Source organism: Ochotona curzoniae, unplaced genomic scaffold, assembly GCF_017591425.1.
Source record: "Ochotona curzoniae isolate NIBS_2020 unplaced genomic scaffold, NIBS_Ocur_1.0 contig_1, whole genome shotgun sequence".
Lineage (NCBI taxonomy): Eukaryota > Metazoa > Chordata > Mammalia > Lagomorpha > Ochotonidae > Ochotona > Ochotona curzoniae.
The window spans coordinates 3,765,662-3,783,131 of record NW_024464918.1 but is presented as its reverse complement, the minus strand read 5'-3'; positions in this window follow the sequence as shown (position 1 = coordinate 3,783,131).

The following is a 17,470-nucleotide window of genomic DNA, read 5'->3' as shown; positions in this document are numbered from 1 at the left end:
AAGGAAAAATTGGTTTGGATGACCTGAAGCTCACCTTGAGCTCTGACAGCCTGCTAAGAATCTATTTCCAGGGAGCCAAATGCTGAGTCACAAAATCCTACAGGTAACACAGCCCATTAAGCTGTCAGCACTCAGGATCACATCACATAAATCACTATTCTTAAGACAGGATATGCCACTCTTTGATGAGGGAGGTCTTGTTTTCAATGATTTTTTTTTAGGACAATCTGCCTTTTGTATTTCTTTGGAAATGGGATGATACTGAATCCCCCCAGCTTCTGTCATGATCAAAAAGCACATAAGCCAGAAGGGAAGGAAGTGTGTTTTATGGCGGGTGTATGGGGAAGGAAGAAAGGATAACCAAAGACAACTACCAGCTAATCTCTAGAGCTCAATTCTGAAGGCACATGGTAACACCTGTGTGTGAAGGATCCCGAGAGAAGAGTGGATTAGAACGTCTGTTGAGTGCATTATGCAGGGAAAGGGGTGGAAAAAATAAGCATTGCTAAATACCTGGTGATCTTTCCTTCTAACCCACAGATTCACTACAAAGACTAAAGAAATCTAAGAAATTTGTTTTTCTGTAGTAGCTCCAAGGTTGATTTCTTTGTTTTCTTCCATATTTTCTAAGTGTTCTGCAATAAGAATCCATTTTTATAGGAACATTGAAATAAAACGTTTTACAAAAACTGAGCAAACCTCCTGCCTTGAAAAGAGAGCTGCATGTCAGAAAGGACTTTGCTGAGCTGACTATGAAATCCCAGTGCCCCCAGTGCTCTCAACAGCCACCACTGCGAAGGTCGGAAGCTGTTGACTTTCCTTTGTCCAGCAGTTAACAAGAGGGTAAGAACATCTGCCTTCCTCACAGACTTGTCTGGTCACAAGATAAATGTGTAAAAGTGTTTTGTGAACATCAAACATAACCCATGTGAAACAAAAATACTAGTTAACCATTGCTCCCCCCCCCAAAAAAAAAACTGACAGGGAATCAGAACAGATATAAAGTAAAAATTTACAAAGATCTCCTCCAGTTTTGTCCAAAAGAGAGCCACAGGTTAATTCTCACAGGCAAAGGCTTTATGCTTGGACAGCTGAAGCAACAACAATCCTAAAAATTTGGTAGTAAGAATCCATACCCACATCAGATAACCAGGATAACAACGAAATTTTGAGGTCTTAGAGAACTGAGTTCCCCTGAGGAGTCTTCTCACATTTGGAACTTGGCTAGAATTTTACTCCTTGGAAGAAATCAAACTGATAGAGGAGCTTTAGGAAAATATATTTAGAACTAGAAGTAATTTCCTCTAAGCTTAGTTCTGAGTTTCCTCTAAGCTAAGTTCTCTCTTGGAGAACTTAAATAGATTCACTAACTGAGCCTGAAAAAGAGCAACAATAGGCATATCTGAATCAAAGTTAAGGACTTCTATTGACAGTAGTCCACAACCAAATCTGTTTCTCTTCTGGCTCCTATTTGCATACTCCACTAGGAGAATAGATGATGTCAACATCACCAGGCAGATACGTTATCTCAATACTCAACCTCTGGCATAAGAGTTTATGTCCTGTTTTATTTTTAGTGCTTTTCTACCCTAGTAATCCAGTCAGCTGAAGAAGGGTCAGCAACCTGACTATTCTCTGACCTCACCACCCTTATTTATTCCTTAACAATTAGCAAGATATTTAGTCACCTAGACAAGAATTTACTTGGAAACTTTCAAAGGCTGCAAAGGATTATCATCCCAACCCAGGCAGAAGTGTAGGCCTTACTATTTCATTGGTAGCAACCTTTTATTCAAAGGAAAAAAAGACAAAGAGGTTGCTAACAAAACCAGGAATGTACAAGCCTATCATTTTGTCAGAGGGTGGAGAAAGGGTTAAAAAATAAGAAATATGCTCTACCTTCTGTGAAATGTTAGACCTTAAGTTAGAAAACACAGTCAACTACTTCAGTTATATGATGGAGTGAAAAACTGGGCAAACAGAGACTCTAAGATGGACTATGTCAATCAGTGGATTCTGCAGCAACTTCATCATGCTTGGAATGGCAAGACTGGCAGCAATTCATAACTGTTGAACTATCAAAACCACTTAAGCAAGACCCTCAGATCATGCCCCACATCGGGGACCTGGGATGGGTGGGAGCCTGGTGGGGCTTCTCCTTTTACTCCCCACTTACCCCAGATACAAAAAAAAAGAGAGAGAGAGAGAGAATGTGGAAATAATAGTTTTACCCACTTTCCTGTAGTCTTTGAACCTTTGTACCCTAATTAACCATGTAAAGATTGTCAAAAATAAAGAAAAGTTAGAAAACACATCTTGCTCATCTTAAAGTTCAAACAGTACTGTTTCTATGAGTTTACCAAAAACAGTGCCTTTTCACCAAGATACAGAGAAATATCAAAACATTAATCAGTTATTTCCACATCTTGCCATTTGGATTTAACCCCAAATATTTAATTTTATTTCAGTCTCATACAGCTTGTGAGGACAGATTTATCCAACACCGGCTGTTCTCATATTTAAAAGCCACACCACAAAGATAAAATTAGAAGCAAGTGAGGATCATATTCCTCAGCAAGAATGCTTCTGTACACCCCACTGATGTGAGCCGCAACTGACAAACCAAATACCAGCCAAAGTATGACAGAAATTATATTGATCACAAAGAGATATGGATCCTGAATTTATACATTTACACCAAGAGACATGTATCTTAAATTTAATATTTACACCCATGTGTACAAATTCATTTGCAATGCTATTTCTCACCAAAGTGAAAGGAAAGTATATACTCTTTTGACAGAGTTGGAAGCGAGAGAAGTCAGTTGTCACAAACTCCCTTTGTTTCTAGTGTTTTCCACTTCAGGAAAGTTTCAAAATTGCACAAGGCTCAAGTGAGACTAAATTTTGGTTAAAGTACAACTATCTGTTAAATCTAGCATTAAATTCAGCATCATTGTGTTAAAAATACTCAAGATTTTGAAATAACATTTATTAAATATTCACCTTCAATTGAATCTAACTGTAAAAATGTAGATACAATCCGATCCCATTTGCAAAAGAATTATACAATAGCTGTATATGCACATCTGAGAAACTGCTAATAGTACATATTGGAGGTTAGAAAGGGTCAACTTCTACTTTTTACTCTATATCTTTTATACTCTAATTTTCAGAATTTTTTGCCTTAAGGATCTATTAATTTTATTTTTAAAAGTTTTTGGCATTAATAAATTTGTTTCAATTTTCTGGAAAATATTGTTTTGTGGAATACCTAATATTAAATTATACTTAGTAGTTTTAGAATTCTTTGCATTTTTCTGTATCCTGACTTTCTGAAAATGTGTAATTCATACATGTTCAGTAGAACCACTCATACTGCACTCACTCACTAGGACAGACAAAAAAACGGGAACCATTTTTACATATCACTTTTATTCTCAAAGTACATGTGACCTCCCAGGATATGTTTCTTCATTCCTTGGTATCATTCGATGGTTTGGAAATACCAAATATCATTAAGATTTAATGTCAGGCAAAGATTAAGTATAACAATACTCTCAGGACATTAAATTCCTCCAAGGCTTTTTACAAAGGGAATTCTTCACTGGGTTCAAGAATCTAAGATGTAAAACTGGTAGGTAAGCATGTTCTAAAATGCAAAAGAACAGAAATCTGCATAGTAGAATGTCAGCACATTTTATTGTGGCTACTGCCTTGTCTCACTAAGTATGAGGTTGGATACAGGACAACTACTTGAACCCCCTGCAATCTGACATTATGCTACCATACACAGATGAGGGCCTGCTGCAGTGGCCTAGCAACTAAATTCCTTGCCTTGAACATACCGGGATCCCCTATGGGTGCCGGTTTCTAATCCCAGCAGCCCCGCTTCCTATCCAGCTCCCTGCTTGTGGCCTGGAAAGGCAGTCGATGACGGCCCAAAGCCTTGGGTCTCTGTACCCATATTTGGAGACCTGGAAGAGCTCCTGACTCCTGGCTTCGGATCAGTTCAGCACTAGGCATTATAGTCACTTGGGGAGTAAATCTTCAGAAGGAAGATCTTCCTCTCTGTCACCCCTACTCTATATATCTGACTTTGCAATAAATATAAATGTCCGAGTCTTATTTTATATCCAGACATAAAAGTAAGACTTGGAAGCTGTTTGGGGATCACCTAGGCTAGCTTTACTTGATGGACTCCAAGGCTATTATTTGGTGCCTTAATATCCGATGGCTCTATGATTCCAACAGACATCATTTTTTTACTGTTCCAGAAACGACTGCAGGGACAGAGCCCTGAGATTAAATCTGAAGCTGTATTGCCTGATTTGGTCTCTCACTTCTTTCTAAACCCCTGCTCCTCCATAACCTCCCATTTAAAAGCTTCCACTCTACATGTGGAATCATGCCATGATCCACTCTATGTGTGGATCAGTCACAATGTCTCCTCCCCACTCCCATGGTCCTTGCACACAAGCTAACCTTTGCCTCCACAAGCTTACCACTGCCCGCTCCTCTGTCCTACTGTGTACCCCAAGTCTGTCTCCCACACAGGTCAACACTGCCAAAGTGGCAATGAGTTCAATTAAACTGTGCTAATGGAAGAAAACAAGGGAAGAAAGATGCCCTGCTACCATGTCCTAGTCACCCTGTTTTCTTTCCCCTGTATAATCACTTAACTGAGTTTTGTGAGAGAAATGAGCAGGGTGTCTATCACACTCTGTGGTGAGGGGCAAGACCTAGTGAGAATTTGCTCTGGTCTTTATTTCCTGAACACACTTCCAGCTCAGTCTCTGCCTTGGTCTCAGATGGTTATCACTGGGACCGTAACCCAAAGCCACTTCTCATCCAGAAAGTGGAATCAGCACACTTATCATTCACCTCCCTCAGATTTTGCAAACAGCTTCTTACACACAATCCAGCTGCTTTGTCTCAACACTACATGTATTTTCTTATAAATGAGAGCAAAAAAAAAAAGGAGCTCAGTCTGAGAGTCAAGTTTCTGACCCAGTGTCCTGCTTCTGAGGTGGTTATTCTTGGACATCTCTGTTCACGTCCTTACAGTATCCCTCCAAAGTCCAAAGGCTTAGTAGTAGAACTTCACGTTTTTCATTGGGGCCTAGGTCATTTCCCAAGAAGTACATATGGTGAGATTTATTTGCACAAGTCAAAGAAATACTTTTTTTTTTTAATTCAAGAAGGTTAAGGTTCTCTAAAGATAGATTCTGTGGATCTTATCTCTGGCTCCACCACTTCCTAGCTAAGTGACTTTGGAAAATTAGTGTAATCTCTCTAAGTGTACATTTCCACATTTGTAAAATAGGAAACAATATCCCTATCTCTTGGAGTTACTGTGAAGAATGAATGAAATCATGCACATAATGTAGTTGGTACAGTGCTGGGAGATGAACTTTGTTCCAGTTATTAAAATTAAAGCTCAGAAGGAATTGTCATGCATGATCTTTTTCTTGTTTTTAATTTGCAAATCCTGCTTCATGCCACAGTCTTCCACTCTAGGGATCTCCTAGTTACACAGAGCTCTAGCACAGGCTGCTGTCCATGTGATGGGTAACTTGACTCCCAGCTAAGGACAGTATGTGGTCTTAGCTGTCCTTGTGCACACAGTATTCCCCTTGACAATAATCTGCATTTGTATGTGTGTAAGGCAAGCAGAAATGGAACAAATTCTATTAAAAACTGAGAGTGAGCAGAAAACGTATTATTAAAGTTGGTGGTATTTAAAAGGACAAATATTCTCCTGTTTTAGGCTAAATGTCAAAGAAAATAAGTTTTGAAGCTATACATCAAAATTTTCTCTGCTTTCAGTGAACGAAATTAAAAGAAATCTAACCTCCTCCACTTCAAGGCTGATCTGCTGCAGAATACCACCCATCCAGACACCTGGGCTACAACGGTTCTTTCTGTTCACAGACAAATGGCAAGGGATGGGAGGGAAGTGTTCATAAAGAAATCTATCAGTTTCAGAAACAGTCTAACAGCATATTAAAATAAAACAAGTTACTTTTGATGTGAACGTGATGGAATAACAGGATTAGAGGGTTAAGTCTAAAGAAACAAAACACTCTAAGGAGGTGAGGGAGAAGTTTTTGGGGAGGGGCATGACAAAGACATAGGGACAGCTTGCAAAATAGAAACCTTATCTGTCAGTTCTGCCCCAAGTTGAACCGAAAGTGGTGCACTGCTTCCAAGATGGTATCGCTGTTTGTTAACTCCAGGTAACTTTTTTCCTGGCTCTTTCTAATCAACACAATCACTACAAGCTTTGGCAAATAAGACTTAGGAAGCACAATAAACTACTTATCAGGGTCTGGGCCTCTGCCACCACTGCTCTTTTGCCCCAGGGCTGGTTCCATTTCAAATTAAAAAATAAAATAATAAACACAATCTTTAGTTACATTTAAACATTTCCTAACAAAACTAAGCGGAAAGCAGCTTGCCATATAATTCAAATGAGGTATCTAATTAGCGTAGTATTTCAGCCCTGAGGCTATAGTGTTTATACAAAATACATTTTTGTCTGTGATAATCCTGCAAATTGTATATTGTAAAATTAGTTCCCAAATTTCTATAATTGAGGGTCCAAGAAATCACAACAAAATCAAGTCGAGAGATAGCTCTTAGAGCATTTGCTTTTGGAGCCATAAACTTCCAAGAGAGAAATTTGACTACTCTGAGGTCATCAAGTTGTGAGAAGCCCAAGCCACATGAAGAAGCCCTGAATGACACCACACCATGGACAGAGAGAGAATGACTAAGGCAGCCTGACCAAGGTCATATCGAGGTACCAGACATGTGTGTATGAAGAAATCATTTTAGAAATACATTATGCAGTTCCAGTTGCCAACACATGGATTAGTGATGGGATGTGCCTAGCCAGTTCTTCTTGAATTCCTTCCTGGAAACATTAAGCCACAGGAGAGAAATCATGGGTGCTTGAATATCCTCCCAACAGGAAAAGTTTTCAGATATGTCTTAGTAGTTTCAAAGTTCACTAGGATCGCAGCAAAGAGAGAGGAAATAGTAACATTCATAATTCATTATCAGGCATCTATCCTTTGACAGAGAAGCTGCCTAAGAAAAGCCTTGAGAACAAGAAAACAAACGCTGTAAAAGTTAGGTTACATGAATAATAATAATAATCTGTAAACTAGCCAGATTACAACAGCTACATTTATAATTTCACAGAGCAACTGGTCTTATATCAATGTCACTTAGCTGCTGCAGGACCATGAGAACCAGGACAGTATTTTGCTCCAACATAGAAGGACAGATAATTTAAAATGCCTGGACAAGGACAAGCCTTTTACACAGACACTTCAATTGCCACTGGGACACCTACACCCATTTTGAGCCTTGGCTATTCGGCTTCCAATACAGCTTCCTGCTACTGTACATCTGTGAGGCAACATGGTTCAAGTATTTGAGTTCCTGTTTCCCCTGTGTAGACTCAGATGGAGTTCCAAACCAATAGCTTTGACCTGTCCCAAACTCAGGTGTTACATTTGGGAAGTCAATCAGCAGATGGAAGCGCTCTTTCAGGCATGCTCTCTATCTCCCCCTTTCAAATAAAATGAAAGCATATAAAAACTTCTAAAGAACAATTCTTGGCACTGTGTAAAATTAAGATATTTGACATAACACTGAGGAAGAGGCAAAGCTTTAAATATAGTCAAGCAAAATTTCTAGTCACCTAGAAATCAACAGCTCACCTTTCACATCAGTTTAGTATACTGAAAACAAACAAACAAAAGTGACCTATCTTGTTTTGTTTTGGCTGAAAAGCAAAGGGGGGAAGAAGGAGACATAGAAGAAAAGAGAAAAAAAAAACAAGAGAAAATCATAAAGGTTATATGACAAATAATCAAGATACCTGGAAAAATCTAAACCTGTTGCTAGAAAATGGTATAGATAAACTGGGGAAGAAATTAGTGGTGACCTTTAGAACTTCCCATATGCCAAAACTTCCTTGGGAGAGTTTTCAAATCCATTATCAAACTATCCAGTTGATGTCAAATAATATTTTCTTTATGTTCACAGAGCAAACTCATTTATTTTTGCAGGACTGAGAGCAGCGAGCCTCAGGAAAGAGAAATCAAACTTGCACAAATTGTAATGAAAACCTTCACACATGCACTTAATACATTTTATGATTTAATGTATGTAGTTTTTTCTTCAAGTACTGTTTCTTCCCTATTCTTGCCCTATTAGGTGTAACATCAAATAAAACATCTTTCATAATATCTGTTGCTTTGTGGACACTTACAATTAACTGCTGTGAATAAAGGCTACTTACTATGGCATTGTGGCATCTGTTACTGAATAGAAAGTAAATTGACATTTAAAACAAATGGTAAATCATTAGACAAATTAAAGAAAATAAATTGGAACTCCACAATAAACATGTTCATAAAATCAAATAAGTAACATTTAAAAAAAATAAACTAAGTTTACCTTATTATATGAATTTAAATTACTCTCACAAATGTGACATCTTAAAACTGTTTAAATGCTAAATGTTGCTAAACCTTTCTAATTTCCTTTTCTTTCCTCATGTTTTTCCCCAATGGAGCTACCATCAGATTCCTCAGTTGCTCATGTGAAGTAGATCTGATCTGCATTTTCCAGACCACTGACCCTCAATAATATCCATGGAGCTGGTATAACTCAATAGACATCCCAGCTATCCAGGCAGAGCTAGAAAAGACATCATCAATTGTGCATTTGTGTGATGTCCATGTATCTTGTCATCTTTCCAGAGTAAGACTGCCAAGGTCTGGACTCGTCATTTGGTGGAGTCTAATTCTGTTCTCTTTACAAAGAGCTAGGGTTACACTCGGCAAAGGTTACCATTTACGTGAGACTCGAAGCCTGCTGGCATAACTCATTAGGCAAAGAGAAACTCCTAGCTATCTTTTCCTGTCAAGGACATCCTCAGTGCTACCTAAAAACCAAGAAAGAAAACTCCTTGACAGGTTGTTTAGAGGGCAGGCAAATATTCTGTATCTGTATTTTCATTTTCATATTCTAGAGTGCAATATTTTCACAGCAATCAAGCAAAGGACCTTTGTCCCTTTAAAATCTCCTTTCCTATACCCTGAGAAGAAAATACACAGAAATAAAATGAAAACATTACAGTTGCTCTAGTAAAAGAACCCAATATTTAAGGATGTGCTTCCTTTCAGAAATTTTTCCTTTTCGTGTTTGGTTTGGTTATGTCCCTTTCTCAAATGAGTCTTAAAAGATTTGTTTTCATAAATAAGCAATATTTTAAAACCTCCTGAGTAATGTCTAACCTCAACTAATTATCTTTCAAACCTCTGAATTCCCACATATCAGTACTATTGCTGCCCAAGCACTGCCTGATTCTAACTGCTTTGCAGTGCTTGTCTTTCCCTTTCCCATCCTTTGGTGGAATTTCATCTTCTCTGCTAACTCTAAAAATCACAGATTTGAAACATGATCAGATCATGCTACTCTTTAAAAATGTTTTAAAACAGCAAATATTAGACCTTACAGACCGTCTAATTTTACTTCTCATTAGATATGGGACACCTGAGAAACCAGAGGCCTTGACCAAAGTCATTAAGTAATGACAGATCTAAAATTAGAATCTAAATTTCCTCAAAATTTAAAAGTGCTCTTTCCCCTGCATTTCCTGTCCTCTCTGTAGTATTATCCATTTCTCTTCAGATACAAGCTAGTTATCCTATGGAAGATCCAAAGTAAGACTCAAGGCATTTCTTGGTTCCATTAATTGTCAATCTGACTACTTTCATTGGTTGGAAAATCAAGGACAAGAGGCAAGAAATCCTGACTGACCTCCACACCTAATAGATTAGATGATAGTATGGGCTGCTTGAGGGCTTTTTCATGATGTTTCCTTATTAATGCTTCAAACAGGGAGCATCAGGAATGTTCAAACTAAACATTAAAGACTAAAATTCCTCCTTTTTCTTCCTACCAGCCTGAATACAGAGAAAACTTACATAATGGGAAAAAACCAAAACCCTAGACCACCCAAACTATTCTGTTAATACTTCCAGCTTTTCCTCTTAGATGTGCCAAGGGGCTTAGAAGAAATTTTAGCCTTTGGCACCAATTTACCTTATATTACTATATAAGGTATATTTCTTCTAAGAAGTTCCAGAAGTTTCATACATACTCTATGTTTAATCCTTTTCTTCCCTGGTGGGATGCACTTCATTTTTTATTCTATCCTCCTGCCACAGCCAGAGTTTCTGTGTTATTCATAATGTTTCTACTACTCAAAGGACGACTCTGGGCGTCACAAATACCCTCAACTGAAGTCTCAAACAACAGCATCAACAAAGCTAGTTCCCTCATTTGAAAAGCACGCTTTGAGCTTCTCCCAAGGTTGCCATTACTCTTGGAACTACAAGTGAGAAAAACAGTGAAATCTCCCACCTCATGAAGCTTATGTACAAAGCCAAAGGACTTTTTCATCCCCTCAGTGAATTTAGAACCAAAAATACACTATATCCTGATAAAGGGAGGGAAATCAATACAGTCTCAATGATTCAAATTATTCTGGCTATTTCAAATTAATCTGTTATTCAGAGCTCATTGGTTATAAACCTGTTCGAACTGAACTGGAAGAGACTTGGGTTCTAATCATGGCTCTGCTACCACTGGACTGCATGACCTTTGGACAATTATGTAACATTACCTCTCAGACTGTTACTTTTGTTATCTAAAGATGCTGAACAAAAAGGTTTCTCATGTCTTCTCTTGGTGTGCAGTTCCATGACTGGTCAACAACTTCACCTAAGATGAAGTTGTAATATAATGCTGATTTTTCCTGTCAACATAAGAAAAAAAAGAATCCTTTAACATCAATTAATCCCATTTGTGGGATAGGACTGAGCACAAAACAATACATATTTCCTTAGAAAACCAATTATGGCATCTCCCTACAAAATAAAACATAAAATCAACCAACTCAATATCTCCTATATGTTCCGCTCTGCACTAGACATTTCATAAATGGGAGACATACAAAAAGATTTCTTTTCTAAAGGAGCATCCAAAAGAAACAGCATGGAAGCAAATCATTAAAAATAAAAACATACGGCCCAGCACGGTGGCCTATTAGTTAAAGTCCTCGCATTGAACATGCCGGAATCCCATGTGGATTCTGGTTCTAATCCCGGTGGCCCTGCTTCCCATCCAGCTCCCTGCCTGTGGCCTGGAAAGGCCGTCAAGGACGGCCTGAAGTCTTGGGACCCTACACCCACGTGGGAGACTCAGAAGAGGCTTCATCTCCTGGCTTCAAATCAGCGTAACTCCGGCCATAGCAGTCACTTGGGGAGTGACTCATCAGACGGAAGATCTTCCTCTCTGTTTCTCCTCCTCTCTGTATATCTGACTTACCAATAAAAATAAATAATTTTTTTAAAAGTATAATACAGGCATTCCAAGTTCATAAAAGAAGAAAATAGTAAAAAGGTATAGATTTAAAAGCTCTGCAGGAATGTAACATCATTATCTGGATCTTCATATAACCATCATATTAACTACCCTGGTTGTAATAACAGTCGCTAGCATTTATTGATATGTCATGTATTAACTAAGAACTGATATGAGCTATCTCATTTAATCCTCAAAACAATCTTATTACTGTGAAATGAATATTATTACTGTGCCTATTTACAGATGGGGAAATTGAGACTTACAGGAAAGCTTAAAATACCTAATGATAGATTGAAGCAGCAGAGTATTCAACACCAACTGATGGGTGTGGACTTCCCACACAGGAGGCAAAGAAACAAGCAGAGTAGCTAGCACAGTTTAGTGTCCCATCAAAGCTGCTTACTTACCTTCTCTGTCTGCCTCCCACAACTACCCATTCATAACCCAAATCCTCAACTCACACACATAATAAGCACCTCATTTTTCCAACATTAAATATACTTCAAGGTTCAGCTCAAGATCATCCTGTGCAGGAACTGTTCTTAGACCCCTGAGGCATCTGTTTCCTTACTTCTAGCACTTCTTTCTTTTAAAGACTGATTGGTGTGCAAGACAGTGTAACAAAGAAAAAGGGAGACACAGGGATCTTCTATCCACTGATTCACTCCCCAAACGGTGGCAGTGACTTGAGCTGAGCTGATCCAAAGCCAGGAACACAGAGCTTCTTTTGGGTCTCCTACTTGGATGCAGGGTCTCAAGGCTTTGGGTCATCCTCTATTGTTTTCCCAGGCCCTAAGCAAGGAGCTGGATGGGGAGCAGAGCAGCTTCGACAGGAACCAGCACCCATATGGGATGCCAGTATTTTAGGCAGAGAATTAGCTAAATGACCCATTTCACCAGCTCCTAATGGTAATATCTTATGCCATTATTGTTAAGATGATATCTTAATACTACGTACTACTGAGGTTTTAATATGATTTCTGTCAATTAACTCCAAATTTCTTTCTTTTTTTTTTAAAGATTTATTTTTATTATTTTTTTTTATTGGAAAGGCAGATATACAGAGAGGAGAGACAGAGAGGAAGATCTTCCGTCCGATGATTCACTCCCCAAGTGAGCGCAACGGGATCCGAAGCCAGGAGCCTCTTCCAGGTCTCCCACGCGGGTGCAGGTTCCCAAGGGTTTGGGCCGTCCTCGACTGCTTTCCCAGGCCACAGGCAGGGAGCTGGAAGGGAAGCAGGGCTGCCGGGATTAGAACCGGCGCCCATATGGGATCCCGGGCGTGCAAGGCGAGGACCTTTAACCACTTGTGCCACCGCGCCGGGCCCTCCAAATTTCTTTGCATTGTTGCTTCTATGGTCTTGCTATCAAAAAGCATTTATCAATTCAGATTTGAATGTAAACTTTTAATTCATTAGAAAAAGTATCTAGCGCAGGTGCTGTAGCATAGCTAGTTAATTTTCTCTTTAAAAGGCCCACATCCATATTGGAGTGCTAATTACAGTTTCAACTATGTCACTTCCAATCCAGCTTCCTACTAATGTGCCTGGGAATTCAGAATGATGGCCCAAGGATGTGGGTCCCTGCCCATCTTCTTGGGAGATCCACAGGAAGTTCCAAGCTCCTACTGTGGGTCTACCTCAGCCCCAGCTGTTACAGCCATTTGTGAAGTTAAACATCAGGTGAAATAGCTGTTTCTCCCTTTCTCTGTCACTCCGCCTTTCAAATAAATAGGTCTTTAAGAAAAGAAACATTACCTAAATCAAGCATATATATGTAATGCTTCAGAGTTTGATTCTGCCTTGTTAACAGAGCTTGTAGCTTCCAGCTCTTTCTCTTCACATATAATTGCATACATCAAGGTAACCTATGTATTTTTATCACACTTCATCCCATGTATACTCAAGTGAATCTATTCTCTTCTAACCTACTAGAGAATAAATCTAACTGTGCTTTAAAATGTAAAAATAATTAACCCTTACCATGAAAAGCTCCAGTATATAGATGCATTTTAAGCCTACAAATTTATTATAAAATATTATGTATGGAGAAAGAAGGGACTACAATGAACATTTACAGTTTAAGTAATAGTAAAATGTCTATTCTTTCTAGGAAACAAAATATGAAGTAGAATTAACAAATCTTTGTATCACTTAAATTTTATTCTAAACCAAATTAAATCTGATTTGTTTATAAAACTTCAAGAAGATAAAGGGCTCTTAAAGCCTGAAAAAAGTCACAAAGTATTTAGGGATATAGTTTCAGGTTAGGAGATTAGATAAATTTAGCCCTAATTATAGTACTGATACTTTGTAAAAGACTTTTTAGTGAAAACTTATGTTTTTTTCATTAAACCACAGTAGAATTTAACATTACCACTTTTTCTGGATTTTCTGGAGTAAGGTACAATTTCTAATATTCTATTTCCATAACCAGTGGCTTTCTAGAAACTATAGTATGCTGTTACTCACGTAATCTCCCTCTTCTCTCTGGAATAACACATGCGACTCTTGTTATTTTGGGGAAATGAATCATAAGAGACAGTAAGAAGGGAAAGTATCAGGTTACAAGTTTAGGTCATCTTAAAAAAAAGATTCATTTTATTTATTTGAAAGATAGAGTTGCAGGGAGAGAGGAGAGATACAGAGAAAACTTGGGGCGTTCACTCCCCAAGTGACCAGGACTCAAGCACTCCCAGATGGAATGCTGGCCCTTGGCTTCACACACTCTGCCATAGTGCCAGCCCCCTGGCAATCCAAACTCTAATCGTTTTTGAAGAATTGGCTGTGAAGGGAGTTCTAAACTTTAAAGTAACTACCGCAAAGGAAAACACTACCAATATTGAGATTTACACATATGCATAAGAAAAACACAGGGGAAACCCAATTATATCTGATACTAACAATTGAGATACAGTTCCTTCATAAATAACCATAGATCTAATGTGAACACTGACAATATCTAATATGGACTGAATGTTGATGCTCTGTTAAAATCCATGCATAGGGACCTAATATTCAGGGTGGTTACGTTAAGAGATGTGGTCCTTGGGAAGTGACCTCGTCACAAGAATTCCATTATCGTGATTTGGATTAGTGCCCTTGCGAAAGAGACTCAAAGGAGCTCGCTTTCCTTGGGATGTGTTGGCATGTGGAAATAAGATATCATTTATTAAGCAGAGAGCTGTCACAAAACTAGAACTATTAACAATACATTTATAAATTACCCAAAGTATCTTAGTATAGTATCCCCAAAGGAGTACGACAGAATCCTTCCTAATAAGTACAGCATGTGTCTCAATGGATTACTTGTTATAATATTCTGAAGACTTCAAACTTAAACACAAATTTATATACACCCTCTTCTGAAATCATATTTTTGCCAACTGTCTTCTGTAGGTTGGTAAACCAATATTACATTCATAGTGTAGTTAGCCATTACATTAAAGTTCAAAGTTTAAAGATTTATTTATTTTTATTGGAAAGTCAAATATACAAAGAGGAGGAGAGAGAAAGATCTTCCATCTGATGATTCACTCCCCAAGTGATCGCAGTGGCCCAGTGCTACGCCAGTCTGAAGCCAGGAACCAGGAACCTCCTCCAGGTCTCCCACATGGATGCAGGGTCCCAAGGCCTTGGGCCGTCCTCAACTGCTTTCCCAGGCCACAAGCAGGGAGCTGGATGGGAAGTGGAGCTGCCAGGACTAGAACCAGCACCCATATGGGATCCCAGCACATTCAAAGCAAGGACTTTAGCCGATAGGCCATCATGCCAGGCCCAAAGTTCAAAGTTTAAGCAACTTGTCCACAGCTATCCAGCAAGTTTGTGGTCAAGTAGGCACTAATAACAAGTATCCAAAACGGATAATTAAAATGTTGATGTCTAAAAAATTAGAGAACATTAATCAAATTCATGTTATCATTTTGACCATAACTATAAACCCAATGGAATTTGTTACTATTGCTTGCTTCAGAAGAACAAAAAGATTGAGTCAACAGGCAGGCATTATGGCATAGCAGGTTGCTGCTGCTTGGGATGCTCACACATCAGAGTCCCAATTTGAGTTCTGGCATCTCTGCTTCCAATCCAGCTTTGTGCTAAGGCACAAAGTTAATGAAAACTCCAACATCAGATCCAGTTTTCCTACTTGAGTTCAGCCGTTGTGGACTGAGTCCCTGAGGGAAGGTTCACCCTGAAGCCTCAGCAGAGGGTTTTAGTAATGGAGACATGCAACAGAAGAGACTAATGAAACTGTCTTGAAATGTGAACATGAAGATATGCTGCAGCTGCATGACCTCAGAAAGCACCAGGAGCAAGTCCACACGTTTCAGAAATAACTCCATCATAGCTCTACCATGTGGCCATTTGTCTCTGTGCTAGGCCACAAGAAAACAGTTGTTTTCCAACAGCTCAGTCCCATAAGAGAGTATTCCAACTATCTAAGGAATGAATTCCCTCTTAATTAAAAAAAAGGGGGGAAGATGGTTTTTCGAAAACTTCAAAAGATCCAAAAAGAACAACTGTGTGGAGAAAGAAAAAATTTGTAAAATTTAGAATTTATTTATACCTTTAACACTCATATACAGTCAGTCACTAAACACTCGCACTTCAGAAGGCAGCAGATAATGGCCCAAGTGCTTGGGTCCCAGCCATCCACATAGGAGACCCAGACAGAGTTTTAGACTCCTGGCTTTAGCCTGGCCCAGCACCAACCTTTGCAGACACTTGGGAAGTGAATCAGAGATGGATGACCTGTCTTTCTCTCTTTCCCTCTTTCTCTGTCACTATACTTTTTAAACAAATACATCTTTTATAAAATGACTAAGTCAAATGCTAGACTGCATATTTCAAATTACGAATTGTATAGTGGGATTCCTCTTCACTGTATGTCCATGTAGAGCTTCAGGTATTACGGTGAATTAAGGGTAACTTTAAAGCTTTATTCTAGTCCTTTCATACATCATGTGACGTTTTTCTTCTCAGTTGATACAGCAGAAATAAGTTTCACTACAGACATCTGATCTTTTTTAGAAGAGGCACACAGCACCATTTTTTCTATTTTAATAGTAAAGGGCTATGTATGAAGGAAGAATAATAACAGTTAAATAGTTACCCTATTTACACTGATGACAATAGAATAAGGAATTCCCTTATCCTGCAGGGGGAAAGTTCTCAGTGAGATAGTAATTACTACATTGTGTCAGGAATTATTTACCAGAAGCCCTTACTGATAATTTGAAGAAAAAGGAAAAGTTGTCTTTATGGACAGGTTGGAATAAGGATCACTACTTGGCACCTTAATGATCCTTTTAATTGTAAAATTCTATGTTTTTCTCAAATAAGCAACCATACCATTCCAATAGCCATGTTTGTGAGAAAACATAAAAAATGTCCAAGGAGTGGTATTTGGTGCAGCAGCTAGGACACTGCTTGGGATACCCACACCCCTCCCACGCTGGAATAGCTAGATTCAAATCCCAACTCCACTTGGATTCCAAGGTCTTGCTAATGTGCAACCTGGAAAGCAATACACAATGGCTCAAATTCTTGGGTCCTGCCATCCCCATAGAAGACTTGGATTTAGTTAGCTCCTGGCTTTTAGTTGACTCAGCTTCTGCTGTTGTGGACACTTGAGGGATGAACCAACAGACAGAAGATTCCTGTTACTTTCTCTTCCTCTTTTAAGTATTTCTTTCTCTTCTACCCCTTCCACAACCCCTTCTCTTTCTGTCATTCTGTATCTCTGTCTCTCTCTGTGCCTTTCAAACAAAATTAAAATGATTTAAAACAGCATTTATAAAAGCAAAGCAAACATAAAAGGTAGAAACGCAGATTCATCATAGACTAAATATAGACTCTGACCTGAGTACTGTGTCATAAAAGAAGACTTACTTGCCCTAAATCATCCCTGACTCCTTTAGAATAGCAAGAACTTTAGCATAGTATTGATACACATTGATGACAAATAGCAACCCACATTATATCTTACTAATGCTTAGAAAAAAGAGGCAAATGTC